Raw genomic sequence first — 18,587 nt, 5'->3', positions numbered from 1 at the left:
CCCTAACTTAGAAAGCCCCCTCCCCTAGGGACAAAGACCCTTCCTGATGATACCAATATTTAGAGCATCCTCATAGTGTGGTTACATTAGGCATAAGATGATTGGCTTATTGATATTATCTTGCTTAATGTATGATTGATGGGCCCGCCCCACCTGAACCCTATAACAGTTGTATACATTCCAAAAATAAATGGGCTGCTGGATGTTGACTGCCTGCCATTGTCACCATCGAGCTTCTCACCAACCCCACCCCACCCCCACCCCCGTGTCTTGTGTTGACTCCGTGTCTTGTGTTGACTCCGTGTCTCTGCCTCTCGCAACTGAGGTAGCCGATTGACTAATTGACCACATCAGGTTGTTTTTTTGTTTTTGTTTTTGTTTGTTTAGATTCTGCCTATTTAAAAAATCATGCAGTATTTTGTGTCCTGCTTGTTTCACTTAGCTTAATGTTCTCAAGGCTAATTCGTGTTATGATAAAAGACAGGATTTCGTTCTTTTATGGATGAATAGTATTCCATTTCTTTATCTGTTTATCTGACAGAATGTATATAGATTGTTTCCATATCTCCCCCAGCCCTTGGTTCTAGGGATTGAACCCAGGACCTTGAACATGCCAAAAATGAACCTACCTAAATTTTCAAATAAAATTTAACTTCTTCCTTTTCAATTTGTATCTGTTTAATTTATTCCCTATTCTTACCTAATTGATTTGCTAGAAACTTTCAGTTATAATTTGCATAGATTGGCAGAAAGGACATCCTTGTTTTCCACAGAAGGCTTTTTAAAATATGAGGTTAGCCAAGTATTATATTTTGCCTGCATTTTTTTGAAATACATTCCTTATCCTCTTATATCTAGTTTACTGAAAGTTTTTATACCAAGATGTTCAGTTTACTGAATTTCCTTATCTCTTAAAATAATATATTTTTTTATTCTTTTAATGGGATGTACCAGATATTTAAATTCATATATGTCAAACCATCCTTGCATCCCAGGAACAATTTTTCTCCCACCAATTTTTCATAGTGTTTCAACATTTTTATGTGCTGCTGAACTCAGTTTTTCAGTACTTCTTTTGAGGTTTTTTTGAATTTCTGTTATTCAGGAATATTGGCATATAACTTTTCTTATCTGGATTTAGTTGGAATAATGCTGGCCTCACAAGATGAATTTGGAAGTATTCTCATTTTTTTTTTCAATTCTTTGGAAGAATTTGGTAAGCATTTCTTTAAGTGTTTCATTGATTTCTGCAGTAAAGCCCTTAGATCCTGGACTTTTCTTATATCATTGATTCAACCTCTTGTTTTTCTGTGTACATATTTGGATTTTCTATTTCTTCCTAAAGGAATATTGATAGGTTGTAGGTTTCTAGGAATTGATTTTATCTGGGATATCCAGTTTGTTAGTATATAATAGCTCATACTAGTATTTGTGAGTCTTTGAATTTCTATTTGTTTTAATGTCTCCTCTATCATAACTGAAGTTTTTTTGAGATTTCTGTATTTTGTTCTAAATTATTTGTCAATTATTTTATAAATTCGTAATTTATTTTATTTATATTCATAATATTTTTTTTAATCAATCTTTTTTTTTCTTTTTGCACTTATTTCATTGATTTCTTTTCTGATCTTTACTCATTCCTTCCCTCTAACTTAGTCTTTTTTCTTTTTTGCTTTTCTTTCCCTAATTGTTTAGCTATAATTTTAGGTTGTTCCTTTAAAATATTTGTTCTCTTTAAATGTAGATATTTTTTGTTATAAACTTGCCTATTAGAACAAATTTTTCTACATCCCTTAAGTTTTGGCATGTTTGTTTCCATTTAAGTTGTCACTAGATACTTAATTACCCCTTTGAACTTTTTCTATGACCCTGTTGCTCAGGAGTATCTTGTTTAATTTTCCTGTATTTGTGATTTTTTTCAGTTTTTTTCTCCTGTTATTAAAAATACAGTGACTAGAGAAGATATGTGATATGATTTAATATTCTCAAATTTAAAGATTTTGTGGCCTATGTGGATCTTGGAGAATTCCAGGTATGCTTGAAAGTAATGTGTTATTATTAGAGAATATGTTCCTTATATGTCTGCTAGATCTTTGTTGTCTAAAGTATGGTTCAAGTTCAGTGTTTGTTAATCTGTTTTTAAGAGTGAAGTGTTGATTTCCTCAAATATTATTTTGTTGTCTATAGTCCCTTTGGATTTACTAATATTTGCTTTATGGGCTCCAATGTTTGGAACATATATATTTACAATTGTTATATTCTTGTAATGAGTTAACTCCTATGTCATTCTATGACAATCTATCTTCTTATTCGTTTTTATTTAAAGTTATATATTTGTCTTATATGTGTACAGCTACTCTTGCAGTCTTTTGGCTATTTTTTTTAATGGAATGCATTTTCCTTTTCTTCATATCACACTGTGTGCTCTTAAAGCTGAAGTGATTCTCTTGTAGGCAGCTTGTAGTTGTTGATTTGTTTGTTTGTTTGTTTTTTTAATCTGTTGAGCCTGACTTTGACTACAAATTCTACTTCATATTTACATTCAAAGTTCACTGTTAATAGGTAAGGACTTTTCTGTTTTTCCTTTCTGCTAATTGTTTTCTGGATCTTTTGTATATCTTTGGTGCTTTCTTCCTCACTTCATATATTCCTTTGACATTTTTATGGTTTAATATATGCTTTGGTTCCTTTCTCTTTATTATTTGTGTGTTAACCTTATATTTTTGCTTTATGAATGTCATTTAGTTTATCTGAAATATCCTACAGTTATAACTATCTTATGATGCTGACAGCTTTACTTGTATACACTCTAATTTATTCCCCTACCCACATATTCTATTTTTGATAACATAATGTGTATATTTTCTATTATGTACCTCAACTTATTGATGAAAGTCTCATCGTATGCAGGAAGTCTTTGCCACTTTAAAGGTTATCACTGTCTTTGATTTTGATAATTTGATTATAGTAGGTCTTGGTAAAGTTGTATTTGGGTTGAACCTGATGAAAATTTGTAAAATTCACAGATGTAAATGCTCATATCTGTCTAAGATACAGGAAACTTTTCGGTCATTTTCAGTCATTTGAGCATCCTGTTCTTTTTTTTCTCATTCTTCTGAAACTTCTATGTGAGTGTTAAGTTTTATGGATTGTGTCCCATAAATCCCTTGAGATTCTGTATAATTTTTCTTTTTCCCCCCTTGTTTTAATCATCTTTTCTTAATTCCTTAGGATAATTTTATTAATTCAGTTGAAATATGATAATCACACAGAATAGTGAATTTTATTGTGTTATATTCAAACATTCATATAACATAGTTTGATCAAATTTCATTCCACATTACCTCTACTTACCATTCCCTCCTTCCTCCCCATGATGCCTTCCTTTACCCTGGTAGTCTTCCTCCTGCTTTCATTATGTACTTTAAAAATATATATATTAGTTTTAGGTGGACACAATATCTTTATTTTTTTAATTTTTATGTGGTGCTGAGAATCAAACCCAGTACCTCATGCATGCTAGGTGAGTGAGCTACCACTTAAGCCACATCCCCAACCCTGTACTTTTTATTTCTTTTTATCCTAACTTTTATGTATGAGGGCAAACATTTGATACTTGTCCTTGTGAGTCTGGTTTATTTTATTAAACACAATACTCTGCAGATCCATGTATTTTCCTGCAAAAATGTAATTTTATTGTTCTTTATGGAAAAATAAAACTTCAGTGGATATATGTACCACATTTTCTTTATCTAGTCATCTGTTGATGACTAGGCTGATTCCATAACTCGCTTATTGTGAATTATGCTGTAATTAACATGGGTATGTAGGTAGTAACATACGCCGATTTAAATTTTTTAGATAAATAAGAAGAAGTTATATATCTGGGTCATAGGTAGTGTCCCATTTTTGTGTTTTTTGAGGAATCTCCATACTGATTGCCACAGTGGCTGTACTAACTTACATTTCTATCAATATTTTAAAGTTCCTTTTTCTCCACATCACTGCCAGCATTTATTGTTTGTATATTTGATGATTGCTATGCTGACCAGAATTAAATGAAATCTCAATGCATTTTGATTTGCAATTCCATAATGACTAAAATTGTTGAACATTTTTTCTTTCTTTTTTTAAGAGAGAGAGAGAGAGAGAGAGAGAGAGAGAGAGAAATAATTTTTTTAATACTTATTGTTTAGTTTTCGGCAGACACAACATCTTTATTTTTTATTTGTATGTGGTGCTGACGATCCAACTCAGCACCATGCGCGCTTGCCAGGCGAGCGCGCTACTGCTTGAGCCACATCCCCAGTCCCACTGAACATTTTTTTCATATCATTTTTTGCCATTTGTAATTCTTTGGAGAAGTGTCTATTTATTTGTTAATTTGGGGTTATTTGTGTTACTTGCTCATTTGTGTGTGTGTACATGTGTGTGTGTTGAGTTTTTAGAGTTCTTTATATATTCTAGATATTATCTGTTGGAAAAGAAGCAGAAAACATTTTCTTCTATTTTGTAGGTGATTCCTTTATATTGTTGTTTCCTTTTAAGGTTTTTTTTTTTTTTTTTAAATTATACTATTCTCTTTATCAATTCTCTTTTTTTTTTTCCCTAAGAAATAGGGATCCTATCGGTAAATCATCGCCTGTGCCCTTACCTACTGGTTATTTCAAAATGACCTGTCCTCAAGCACACTGAGTTTCTTCTACTATTGATGCTTCTGATTATGTTTTTCATTTCATTTTTTTCAGCCCTTGAGTTTGCTTGGTTCCTTATGTATTTGTTTCTCTGTTGAATTTCTAATTTTGCTCGTGTGTTTTCCTTATTTCATTGAATCTCCTAGCTACACTATCTTGGAGTTCTTTGACCTCCCTTAAAATAATTGTTTTTAATTTTCCATCAGGCCATTTACAGATCTCCATTTCTTTGGGACCAATTACTAGAAAATTGTTTTATTTGATGCTGTCTTGATTTTGTGTGTTTTTATTTGCTGTTGTTTTCACATTTTTCACTGCAGTGCTTTAGTGTCTGTACGTATGATGAAGCAGTCACTCTGCAGAACTTCACAGACTGGATTTGGAAAGATTTTTGTTTTACATCTGTGGAATGAGAGGGCCACAGCTGGGTAAGTTGCAGAAATCTCAGCTCCGATGAGGGTACAGCACTGTGGACACTGTGAAGCCCTGCCCAAAGCAGCTGGTGTTGGCAAAGATTAAAGGCATATTAAAAACATGAGTTTAGGTTTCTGTGGTGATGGTGAGGGCTGTCAGGGTCTTAGGTGGTGAAGAGCCCCACTGATACATCTTTCCCCTTATGGGGGAAGCCATCACTAGATCTATCCCTTTTGGTGTCAGATTCACTTGATGGGCACACTGGCAGTGACAGTGACAGTATTGTGTGATGTACAGTGCCTGTGAAGCAGCTGAGTAACCAGGGTTATACATGGAAGAACCACAACTCTGGAGTCTTGTGTTGTTGCCTTAGAGAAATCAAGAAAGAAAAACATCTGTGGCCCCAAAGACCATGGGTATTACCCAAGACCTAAACATAGAAGGTATCATAATAATTTGTAGTTTTTCAATGTGCTTAAACAGCTTAACTCAATACCCCAATACACTTTTTAACTGCATGAAAATGTTAAATTCTATATACATGAAAATACCAGTTCGGCAGATCAGAAAACCAAGGCCCAGAGAAATTAATTGAGTTAAGATTACCCAGCTAAGAAGTTAACTTTTCTCTCTTCATTCAGCATTAAAAATCCTCTACAAATGTGAGTCCAGTTAAATTTATGTCCTAAATGATACTAAGTAGGATAAGTAGTTTCCTACATTGGAACTTTTGTTCATTGAGTGCTACAATGCAAAACTGATTTCCATGTGGGCACTCACATTTAAGACCAATAATAACTACAAATGGTCCTTCATGACAATAAGATAAACATATTAAAACATGAAGAATTCCTCAGGCGAACATTTCTCATTAGCCTGACCTGTTGTCTATTTGCTGAAAAGCATATGTGCATTCCCAAATGTATGCACACAATGTCTCCTTAGAAGAGTTCTGTGTAGCTTGTGTAGCTTGCTGATATCACTAGAGTCCAGAGTCAGAAAGAAATCCTGCTAGTCAGTTTAAGCGAAGACTCAGGTCTGTAACTCAGTTTAATTGGCATTTATATTATGCAGTTTCTAGCTTTGTGGTTTCTAGTTCCAACATAAATATTTCCTAGTGAGTTAAAGTAATGCAACTTTGTGTTTAACATGTAAGTTTACTATTAAGATGATCAATGACTTCAATCCACTCATGGCCCGAATCCAGAAAGAAAATTCTCTAAACCAATCTATTTAAATTACTTGAATATTTAATTTTTAGCCCCCCAAACAGCTTGTTCAGAAAGAATGATGTGATTATGGTTGCCAACTTGTGATTTCCTGAAATAGCAGGAGATACGTATAACATGGATAATTGAAGTCCAGAATTGGAAAAAATATAAACTGAAACTGTATCTAATGGTCAATTTGAACATCTACTTTTATTGAACATTGAGAGAGCATTGTTACGGAATAAAATGGACTAATCCAATGCTAAGATCTCTGTAGATGCCAACATTTTGGGCACCATGCCAATATTAATGGCTTCATTCTAAATATATCATCCTAGTAGTTAGTGGAGAAACTGAGGGTAAGGTGTCTTAGAAGTTTGGATTCAATGCCTCAATAATGAATTGTAACATCAGGAGTGAGAGCTTTGAAGTCTGGCTTTTCTTCAGCTGAGATGAGCCTCCTGACCAGGACCAACTATGTAAAACCACTTCCCTCTCTGTTACATTTGCACTTGGATTATCCTCCTTCCAACCTTCACCCAGACTAATCTTGAGACTCTCTAATGGACTTTAAATATAGTGACTATCTTTGAGATAAATAAATGCCCATGACTCTACCAAGGTCTTTCAAGTACTACCCCTACAAATGTTTTAAATTTGAATTTAACAAGGGCTAATACATATTGAGAACCTGGAATATTTGATTCCCAATTGGATATTCTTTACATCATCATATGATGCATTTCATCCTCCAATAAGCATATTTTACCATAATAATAGATAATAATTCATCACATAATTGTTTTTTGCAGTTGTGCCTATAAACTAGGAGTATGTTTGTGTTACATGTACTGTTATAACCCACAAAAGTATAAAACATTCTGCTTTGAAAAATAATGATAAAATCTGCCAAGGAAGATACACAGAAGTGTGTTTCTGTGGACACTCATCAACTTTTAGCTTAGATAAGCCCTGGTAGGTATTGAACACAGAGTAATGACCCACCAAAGATGTCTATATCCTAATCTCCAGAACATGTTAGGCTACATGATTAAGGGGAATCCGGGTTGCAGGTGGAGTTGATGTGGTTAATTAGATGTCCTTAAAACAGGGAGAGTATCCTGTGGTATCCAGGTGGAGCCAATATAATTGCAAGTGTCTTTAAAAGTGGAAGGAAGAATTGGAAAAGACAATCAGAGAAATGTCCAAGTGAAGGACCCTGCCCAACCTTGCTTGCTTTGAAGTTGCAGGAAGTGAACCATGAGCCAATACCTGGGTGGACTGTAGGAGGTGAAAAATTCAAGGAAACAATGATCTCCTATGGACTCACAGGGAGTACAGCCCTGACACCTGATTATAGCCAAGCAAGACCTGTCAGAACTCTGACTTCCAGGGCTGCAATATACATCTGCATGTTTTAATCCATTAATGTTATGGTCAACTTTCACAGCAATAATAGAAACAAATAGGACTCTCTTCAATGACACCTGTCAATTTTTACCAAAAGAGAAGAAACTGCATCAGAATTAAACTTCACTGATTCTGTCTGTTTATAAATTTGGCTTTTATCTTTTAATGATTCTAGTGGACTTTGCACTTTCAGATAGTTTCACTGTAGTTCTTTATTAAGCTTTTGCTCAATGGTAAAGAAATGGAGAAACATCATCTGCTATGTAGTGTTTAGCCAATTTCCATCAAATGTTGCTTTCTAAATAGTTGTTGTTTTTCCAATTCAGTTAATGTGATATGAAACTTCAGTAATTTGTATTTTCTGTTGCATATGAAATTCAGATATCTACAGCAGCAGAATACACAATGTGAGAACGAGTTGTTTATAATTTCTCATGTATTCTGATTGTCTTCCCTTATATTATAGCAACTGGCTATTATAAAGAAGATGAAAATGATTGTTTGCTAAGATTCTTATTTTCTTTTATTATACTAGTACTCAAACATCTTACTTTCACATAATTTAATGCACAGTGATTATGTTACTGTAGCTTTGTGTTTTTAAACACTGTGAATATTGAGAAAAGTGTTGTAAAAAGCTCTCAATAATTACAGATTTTGTTAATTCATAAATGATAAATATATTCAAGTCTATCAAGGTATTTGGTACATTGTGAAATTTTCCAATGGAGGAATTTTTTGAAGAAAATGAGATAAAAACAAATATAAATATACTATAAAATATCGTAAGTAAACCAGCTATTATAGACTCATTTCCCCAAAATTGACTTGCTGAAACCTAACCTGAATGTGACGCTATTAGAAGGTAAGGCCTTTCAGGGACAATTAGGTCATGAGGGCAGAGTCCCTGTGGCGGGTTTAATGTCCTTATAGAGATGCCAGAGACCTCCCTTCTGGATCTGCAGGTACCTTGATCTTAGACTTCTCATCCTCCAGAACTGTAAAAATAGCCACTCAGCTTATTGTATTTTATTAGAGCTGCTCATGTAGATTAATTCAAAATTATCAAACTTGTTGGAATTTGTAGAGTTGGGTTTGGATTATCTTCCACCCATCATCATTATCTGGATTTGACCAAGACATTCCCAGGTCTCAGTTTTGCCTATGTAAAATGATGATAGAAATAACTAAAACAAAATTCAGGGACGATGATGAAAATGATTTAAAAATTGTCTCATAAACCCTGAGAGGGAATTTATGACAACATAACCAGAAATGTGACTACAATGTAAGCCACCCCCAAAAAGTGTCATCACATTCCCATGAACCCCAAAATGCAAATTGTTGGTGACAAACTACTGGTACCTTCAAATACTACAGGGATACCTCAGAGGAAACATGGATCACTGATAAAGAATCTGTTATTTAAAAAAAAAAAAAAAGTCTTCAGATTTCTTACAGGTGCTCAGAGAAGTATGGCAGGAAAACTGAAATTGAAAAGATCTCTAGGTTTCAGGTAAGTGCCTGATAAGCTCAGAGGGCTGGAGCTGTCTTTGCACTAGAAACTCTGAAGTCTCTCAACAGACCAAAGTTTACTCTCTTCCACCACCAAGTTTCACAATGGGGAAGAACTGCTGAGAAGGAACTGGAATTGAATAGAAAAGCAGAAACAATAGGGCACAGTAAAAGAAAGGTTAGATAGCAGTGGTAGAGAAGGGAAGCAGAGTGAGAATTCAAAGTGCAAGGCTATGTTTTTAAATCAATTTGCAAAGAAAATAGCAAAAGCTGTCTTGAATCAGGTCACCACCCTAAAATTTCAGAAGAGATAATTTTGTGTAAAAATCAATTATAAAATGTTCACTGGATAGCCACTTGGAAAAACCAGGTCTGAGCATTATTTCATACAGCAAACCAAACAAAATTCTGGGTTGATTTTAGATCTAAATGTAAATGTAATAGAACAAAGCTTTCAGAGACAAGCAAAGAACTTCTCCCCTGACCTTCTGACTTTGGACTAAACAGGATTGTCTTAAGATATAAAAAAAAAGTCACAGACCATAAAAAATGACAAATTGTACCATGTTAAAATTTAGAACTTCTTTTCATTAACATACCATAGTAGCAAGATGTACAAATTTAAGTTGAAGTCATATAATAAAAAAATGTAAAACTTACTCTTAATGAAAGATTCACAAATAGGTAGAAAAGTTCTAAAACCCAGTGAAATAAATTCAGAGACGTTCACGTTGCAAAAGGTGACAAGTGTCTATGCATTCTCTTATCAAAAGGGCATATTGAAATAGGAAACACTTTAAAAAATTACCCAAACTTCTTTAGCCATTGGGGAAAGGCAAATTAAAACCTATGCAATGAATTCTACTACACAATAAATGAAATACTACTGCACACGTATCTAAATGATTGAGATGAAACACATGGATATAGCAAATGTTGGAAAGGATTTGGGATCATCAAAACTCTCCTACCTTGCCTGTTGAAATGCGGATTGGTACAACCACTTTAGAAAACTTGATCACTTATGAAAGTTTTGATGCCAACCTGTGACTTGGCAAGGGTACTGCTAGGAAATAACCAGAAAAAAAAATTGCATATTGATGTGAAACTGCATTTTGAAAGGACTTGGAATAAATTGAGTTAAATTAACACTGAGATATTTTTCTCTGGAAACTTGGACTTCCAAGGAAAATAATTCATTAATTATAATTAATAAATATTAGAAAAATCAGACTGATTTCAGACATTCTGACAACACTCTCCTTGCCGGAAAAGAATACCAACAACAACAAAAGGCAAAGATTTAAATATTTAAATGAAAATCAAATATTAAAAAGCAAAAAAAAAAAAACAATAAAAAAAATCATGGGTGTGTTCCTCTACCTATGAATGACAAAACTTCCTTAATGATTAATCAAAATCCAGGACAATATGAAACACTATAGAAAAAATGGCTCCATAAATCACACACAAATATAAAAATTATAATTTTTGCAAAAGTACTATAAGTGAAATTTTTAAATAACCAAATTGGAAAAAAATTTACAATGTATTTCCCAAAGGGTTAAACTGACCAAATAATTAGTTTTTAAAAATACAGACTGTACAAATATGGGTCACAAAAATTGATTAGACAACTAATTGAAAAAAATGCAAAGAGATTTTTCATATGACTAAAGCATTTATTCAAAAGAAGAACAATACAAATTAAAACTACACAAAGTAGCACAGTGTGTATATATACACATATATATAGCACACTGTGTATATGTTCCGCCATGTATATACGCCACATATTCTTTGTGTTCATCCACTGATGGGCTTCTCCACTGATTCTATATTTTAGCTATTATGAATAGTGATGCCATAAACATGAGAGCACAAGCATGTTTGGGGTATAATCATTTCATCTCCTTTGGATATGTATGGAGTAGTGAAATTGTGGGATTATGTTATCTAATTTTAGTATTTTTGAGAAATTTTCATGTGTGCCACAGTCTGGCTGGGCACAAAATAACCGAGCCGCCACTAGGCACTGGTAGGTTCAAACTTCAAACAGGAACTCCTTTATTGCCAGAACTCCACCAGCACTCCACCCACACTCCCCCCGCCCCCAACTCTCTCCGCTCTCCACAGGCTCCTTGCGAACTCAACCAGAACTAAACCGGAAACTCCACTCCCAACTCAAAAGTAGCGGGCACCAGAGGCAGCAGGAGCGGCCCTATTGCTGGACAGCAGGGGTCCATATACAACTGAATACACAGCCTGCCCCAATCCAGCATCATCCAGTCACAGCAATTATACACAGCTTAACTTAATTATCATCATCTTAATGGCTCACTGTTCACTTCTCAACCACTCCTTCTGGCAAAGCCAGGTGTCATCCTGACTTGGTTGTGGCTCTCAACACATGTGGTTTTCTATAATGAATGTATGCATTTACATTCCCACCAACAATGAATAACAGTTCCCTTTTACCCACATCCTCACCAGCATTTGTTGTTTTCCTTCTCTTTTTGATGATAGCCATTCTAACAGGGGTGAGATGATATCTCATTGTAGTTATGATTTGTATTTTCCTGATGATTGGTGAGATTGATCTTTTTTTTTTTTTCCATATACTTGGCCACTTGTACATCTTTTTAGGAGAGTCAATTCAGTTCTTTAACCAGGTTTTTAAGTCAATTCAGTTCTTTTACCAGGTCTTTGCTTTCAACTTCTAGAGTTCCCCCTAAAACTTTCTGATTTGAATGTTCCTTCTTTCTCAGGCCTTGAAGCACCTTATTTGATTGTTTATTTGAGATCTTTCTATTTTTTTTTGTGTGTGTGTGTATGCATTTATTGCTATAAACTTCTCAGTGCTAATTTTGCTGAATCCCACAGATTCTGATATGCTGTTATCATTTGCTGTTTTTGATTTGTAGTTTTATTCTGCTCTTGTCTAGAAGATATATGATATGATTTCAGGTTTTTAAAATTTATTGAAACTACATTCATGGCCTAACATATAGTCTATCCTAGAGAATATCCCATGTGCTCATAAGTAAACCTTGCATTATACTCTGATTGGATAAAATTTTCTATAAATATGTTAGGTCCATTTGCTCTATAGTGTCAACTTGGACGCAATTTTGTTGGATTTCTGGGCAGGTGATCTGTTCATTGATGAAAGTGTGTTTTTAATTCCACAGTTGTTAATATATTAGAGTCTCTCTAATCTTTGATCTAATACTATTCACTTTGTATATTAGGGTGGTCCCATGTGGGTTAGCTATAATATTAACAGTTGTCTCAACTTCTTACTTTTATTGATCCTTTCTTTCATTATATGATGATATTCTTTGTTTCTTTTTACAGTTTGTTTTAAATTCTGCTTAATCAGTTATGAATAGATAGCTACTCCTGTTCCCTTGTGTATGTCTTCCTAAACCTTCTCTTTTAGGCCATGTGTATCTTTATCAGTGAAGTGAGTTTCTCATTAAACCAGTCTGTCTTATGACAAGGTTATTACTGATAGGTATGACTTATTTCCTGTCATATTTATTCTGCTTGTTTTGTATATTTTTTGGTCCTTGCCACCTCTCCTATTTATTTTTGTGATTTGTTGGTTTTCGTCATGTAATGATTTGATTCTCCTTTTCTTTCCTGTAATTGGTTCTAGTGATTTTTGTATATTCAAGTTTTCATGATGGTACTTATCTTCCCTTTGTTTCTAGTGTAGGACTCTGTTAAGAATTTTGAGTAAGGCTCCTCTGGAGGTGATGAGTGCCTTTTCAGCTTTCTGGGAAAGGCTACATTTCTACTTGGTTTCTGAAGGTTAATTTTGTAAGGTATAGTATTCCAGGTAGGCAAGGTTTTTGTTATTGTTGTTGTTTCAGTATTTTGAATGTAACATTCCATTCTCTTCTGACCTTTGTGGTTTCTGCTGAGAAATATGTATTTCCATTGGGCAATGTGTTTGACACCTTTCTATTACTTTGTTATGGATTTTCTTTTTCTTGTACTATTAACATTATAATTTCTTCATTTAATTTGGTTGAGTCTAGTTGGGATTCTTCATGCTCCTTGTATCTGGATATACAAATTTCCATGAGGGTTTGAAAAGTTTGGGGCTTTTATTTAATGAAATAGGTTTTCAATGTTTTCTTCCCTTTGCATCATTTTCTGGAATTGCTGTAATGCATAGTTTGAGTATTTGTTTGCTTATTTGTGGTATCCATATGCCTTGTAGGCACTTATTCTTTTTATTTTTTATTTATTCATTTATTTATTTTGATTTTGTATTAGTTCAAACAACCCATTATCAAGTTCAGAAATTCTTTTATCTTGTTCTTATCTATTTTTAAAGCTCTCTATGTTTTTATTCACTTAAGTTTGAAGCTCTACAATATCTGATTGATTTTTTTATGATTTCTCTTTTTGGTGAATTTCTCATTCAAATCCTGAATTGCTTTTCTCATTTCTTCTTATTATTTATCAGTATTGTCTTTCAACTTAATATATTTCTTTGGGATCATTACTTTGAATTTTTCAGGCTTTTCATAGATTTTCTTCAATTTGGGATCTATTTCTGGAGAATTATTACTCTCCTTTGTAGTTATCATGTTTCCTTTCACATTTCTTCTGTCCTTAAGTTGATACTTGCATATCTGGTATAATGTTTGCATCTTCCAGTTTTAGGAATTGTGTTTTATAGTAAAAGACTGGGAAATAAGATATCACTTGGGTTAGTATTTGAGGTTACGTTATAGGGAAACTCAAAAGCATATCCCATGTGACTTCTTTGTCTTTGATTCACATCAGCAGTGTCTGATACCTCAGTAGCCTGAATGGCAGCAGTTCATGGGGGTAGTTGGATGACTTTGTAGTTGACTCAATCTTCAAAATTTATATGCCTCAGGCTCCACAGAATTGAGCACTGATGGCACTGGGTTTCTACAGGGAGCTGCAACAGGCTCTGTGGTGCAGGGTGTGGAAAAAAGTGTCCCCAGGTCCCATGGGACAAGTACAGGTGATGTTAAGCATTGTAGAACTGGCAGCCAGTCACAGAATATGAAGGAGATCTTCTCCGTGACTCTCAGAATAAATGCAGAAGATATCTGTGATTATAGCATCAGTATCCATACTTCAGCAGACACAAAATTGAATGGGATCTTCCCTGGGTCTTGTGGGCTGGCCTCAGGTGGTCTGTGTTATCAGGCAATTGTGATCTCAAGGTTGTAGAAAAAAGGAGGACCTTACCTACATTTTGTGGAACAATTGTGATCATTTATAGGACTTCTAAATCTGATAGCTGTTTTTGTGGACTTGTGGGATATGGAATATACCTTTTCCAGGTCTCTGGGAAAAAGAACAAGGGGTACCAGACCTTTTGGCACTAGCATCAGTGGTCCCAAGACCTTGGGCTGTGGAGATCTTCCCTAGTCCTTCAGTGCATGTGTAGGTGATATTTGGGTGTGAGTACGGTAGCCACAGTTCTGGAGCTGTAGGACATGGATGGGACCTTCTTCTGGCCCCTAAGGACAAGCGTGTATTGTGCTAGGTCTTTTGACATTAGTAACAATAACCATTTATCTCTCACAGTTGTGGAGGATGGCAGTTGTAATATCAAGGCACTGAGAGATTCATTGTCTGGTGAGAGCCATCTGCCTCATAGCTTTCTTCTTACTCTAACATAGCAGTAGGGGCAAGGGATCCCTCTTGGTCCTCTTTCATAAGAACATTAATCCCACTTATGAGGGCTCTGATCTTACGAACTCATCACACTAAAAAGTTTCACATCTTAATATCCTCCTTTTGGAGGTTAGAAGTTTAACATGTAAAGTTTGGGAGATAGAAACATTCAGATAATAGTAGGTAGTAACTACAAAGGGGCATAGGGGAGACTCCTGGGCTGCTGGGAGTGATATTTCCTGGTTTGAGTCCTGGATATTCAACTACTGAAAATTTGCAGTGAGGATATTCAATTTGTGAAAATTTTCCAGGCTGCAAAGTTATGGTGTGTGTGTTTTATATATGTAACCTGTGATGCATATATGCATATACACATGTATGCATAAACACATGTGTGTATATATGGATATGTTTGTGTGTATATATATATGTAATGCCACAGCAGGGAACCAATGTACCTGCCAATGTACCGAGTGTTCTTTATTCAAATCCTTCACAATTTGGATGCTATTCTTTACATTCTCAAAATAAAGAATGAGCTTAAGAAAAGTGAGTTGCCCAAGACACACAGTAAGTTAATGCCAAATAGCAAATCTTGAACTTGAACCTTTAGCTTTCTGGCTCCCTGCCTTTGTGGTCGTCTAATTCTAAGCCAATTACTACCGGACACTAATAGCAGGCAGCTGGGAAGAGAAAAATTGTTTTCCATTTCCATATAATCCAAATTTGGGATTGACCAGACAGAGTTTTCTCCCCTTTTAAATTGCCTCTTTTAAGACATGTAAATGTTTCTATCACTGACTCACAGAATGTGCAATGGTTAAAAAAAATAAGTAGATGAAATATGGATAAAATAAAGTTACAATTTTATAGACCATCAGGAGATTGGAAGAGAGATCTGAAGTTACTAAAGTCAAAAACATAATGGATAGTTTTAAGACTGCATGAGAATTGAACTTATGATACTCCCATAGAATTAAATCTCGTTTAAAAACTAAGGATTTGAAGAAGAGGGGGCATTAATTAAGGTGAATGAGACACTATTCATTTTGGAAATCTTTTACAGGGGTAGCCAATATGCATAGTATGTTCAACCAGCCCAATCAATTCTGAAGGAAATGGTGGTAAGAAGGAAAAAGTCAGGAAACACTGTGGTTCAAATGTCTCTTTCTAAAGTACTCAAACCTGCCACTCCTCTCTAACCACAACTCTTTTGAAATGGTTCACATAAAATAACAAACTGGAGCACAGATCAACGTCTTAAGTCTGTACCAGGCTAACTATGCAAAATATTTTTGTAATTGATTAAAACTGATTTTGAAGTGCTTTAAATATGAACGATCTTCAAAAAATCATAGCGCTCGGTGTGACTGAAACTGGTGGTAATGATAAAGCTGAAACTTGGGAATAGACAGTGGAGGCAGAAAGTAGGGGAAGCAGTTAACTAGAAATAGCCAAAAGACCTACTATGTATTATTTAAGTAGATGATTCAGTGGAGTCTCACAAAGCTCCACTTTTAAATTTAATTAAAAAAAAAAGACTGATATGTTGTAAATCCCTTATATTTTAAGGTAGCGATCATAATAAATGCTATAGTTCTAGTTAAAGAGAGATTGTCTGACCATGAGCCAAAGGAATCAAGGTCATATGGTGACCTGTTTTAGCATCTTTACTAATTATTTAGAAGAGAGGAATATACAATACAAACATTTAAGGAAATTTAAAAATGGGGGGGTGAACTAGCATACATTGACAATCTGAAAGAGAAGAAAGAAAAATCATAGACTTTTTCCTTAGAGCCATATGATAGGTAGAACTTCCAAATTCCAGGAATCAAAAATTTCTATACCAGAGGGTGATAATAAAAACAGTCAAGGACAAAAATGATAGTCAAAATAACATAGGCCTGTGTCTCTCCCTTTATGGGCTCGACTATGCCCTACATTATGACTTTGTATGAACAGAGGACATGTTTCAGTTATTTTTTTTTTTTTTTGTCTCTGTGACCAAAGACCTGACAAGAACAATTTAGAGGAGGAAAAGTTGATTTTGGCTCATGGTTTCAGAGGTTTTGTCTATGGTCAGCCAAATCCATAGCTCTGGGCCTTAGGTGAGGCAGAACATCATGGCAGATTGGCATGGCTGGAGAAAGCAGCTCAGGACATGACAGCCAGGAAGCAGAGAGAAGGTTCTGCTCCTCACAGACAAAATATATGCTCCAAATGCACAGCCCCAGTGACTACCTCCTCCAGCCATATCCTACCTGCCTATGGTTAAACTCAGTTAATTCCTCTCAGGGCAATTAAAACACTAAGTCAAGACTCTCATAACCCAATAATTTCTCCTCTAGATGTTCTTGCACTGTCTCCACATGAGCTTTTGTGGGACACCACATATCAAACCATAACATTGTGGTCATTGTAATCCAACTTTATCTCAGTCCAAAGAGAAATTGTGTCTTCGACTCCTTATACCAGATTCTAGTCCAGCAAACCCCGTTTCTATCCTGGATAAATCCAACCCAATACACATATAAAATGTGATTCATGTTTCAATAAGAAACAAAAATTATCTTCTTGAAGTACAATGAATACTGCACTATTTCTGTTAATTTTTTCAGATCTTTCGGGGTTAAAACAAACAAAAACATGTAAAGTGTGCAAAGTATTTAGCACTCTTTGGATCAAAATTTATGTAGTGGACACTTACTAAAAGAGTTATGTTACCTGTTTATTATGCAGTTACAAAAATGAGTCATGTGTTTTTACTTTTCTAACCCATTTGTCTTATTAAATGAGAATACATGGAGAAGAGGAACTTGTATTTATTACCATAATGAATTAAAGGAAAGAAAACAGGGAAATCTCAGGATTTCTCAATTATAAAGAACATAACAGGATAGGGTTGTAGTTCAGTGGTAGAGCACTTGCTTCATGTAGGTGAGGCATTGGGTTCAATTAGCACAACATATAAATAAATAAAGGTCCATCAACAAGTAAAAAACCATTTTTTAAAAATGGACATCATAATAAAATATTTCCAGAGAGAAGCTAGATTGAAGAATGTATTACATTCCAACCTTGAGCAGGAGCAGGCTACTGCCACTGGGGTCCCAGCAAAACACTTTCTCTAACTGGTGGTTGCAAAGGCAGCCAGAGGGAAACATAGAATACTTACCCTGAAAGTTGAAATTCTTGGAATCTTACTCAGTGTCAAGTTACTAAGTTTTGGAAATATATGAAATTAAAATTTGCGTGTGTGTGTGTGTGTGTGTGTGTGTGTGTGTGTGTGTGTATGTCTGTTCATCTAATCTATTTCTTCCTATGGGGGAAAAACTATGTAACTGTCCTCAGATATTCAAAAAGCAGTAGGACCTTTTTCTCTACAAATTTTAATGTGTGAAAAAAAAAATAACTTATATGAGAAATGAAGTCCCAGGCTGCTTAGCCAAATGAACATAAATACAACTTAAAAATATTTTCTGGAACATTTCAGATGCTGAGGTTATATTGGCCAGTTTTCTCACATAAAGCAAATTTTCAATGCTTTTGTGAGTAATAAGCTATTACTCTTGGTAATAAAGATATTTTGAAATGATTGATTTGTATTAAGATGAGAATTAAATATTCAACTACTATCTGCTTTGAGTTTGTTTAAAATGACTCCAAG

Source organism: Callospermophilus lateralis, chromosome 3 (assembly GCF_048772815.1).
Source record: "Callospermophilus lateralis isolate mCalLat2 chromosome 3, mCalLat2.hap1, whole genome shotgun sequence".
In the NCBI taxonomy this organism is placed as follows: Eukaryota; Metazoa; Chordata; class Mammalia; order Rodentia; family Sciuridae; genus Callospermophilus; species Callospermophilus lateralis.
The sequence above is the reverse complement of the archived record's forward strand: the minus strand, read 5'-3'. Positions refer to the sequence as shown.